Source organism: Sminthopsis crassicaudata, chromosome 3, assembly GCF_048593235.1.
Source record: "Sminthopsis crassicaudata isolate SCR6 chromosome 3, ASM4859323v1, whole genome shotgun sequence".
NCBI classification, from domain to species: domain Eukaryota; kingdom Metazoa; phylum Chordata; class Mammalia; order Dasyuromorphia; family Dasyuridae; genus Sminthopsis; species Sminthopsis crassicaudata.
The window spans coordinates 197,915,674-197,916,396 of NC_133619.1; positions in this window are offsets into that span (position 1 = coordinate 197,915,674).

Here is a 723-nt window from a genome sequence, read left to right on the forward strand (position 1 = left end):
CACTGAAAACAAATCCAAGAAAGGAGTCAGTAATAATATATACAAATACCCAAGAAAAAAATGAAGATTGCAATGCAAAGAGCTAAATAAGACTTCATAACCATTGCTGATGATGAGGTCTATTTTTCGGGGTTCCTGGTTAGGGAACCAAAACATGATGAGGTCTAGATTTGGAGTTGTCAGGGAACCAAATGATGAGATTAGATTCAGGGAACCAAAATGAGATTAGGGTTCCTGGTGGTCAGGGAGTTAAATAATGAGGTCTAGCAGCAGGTTTGGGATTCAAGGAACCAAATGGAGAGGTGTGGCTCCCCTACACCCCCTTGGGATTCAGCACATGGGTAGGGAGTTTTGGGAACCTTCTGGTGGCACAGAGATCCTTCATTGTTAGGATTCTTAAAAGGTGCTAAATCACAATAATTATCTAATTTAGCATGGTTCAGTATGATTGATCTGATCCTACAAGGAGATGTTATGGGTCAGAACTTGAAACAAAGTACTGAGTGGAATTGAGGAGACAATCAAATCTAATTTAGCATCGTTTTCATACTACAGCAAATAATGGTTTCCTAGTGATGTAATGATTGGCGTGTGCTCAGTGTGCAGCATATAAATAAGAAGCTCTCAGGGCCAAAGGGGACTTCGAGAGATTCAGAGTCAGGATTCAGTCAAGGAGATTCACAAGTTGAGCAGAATGAAGGAAGACAGAGAAGTAGTCACAGG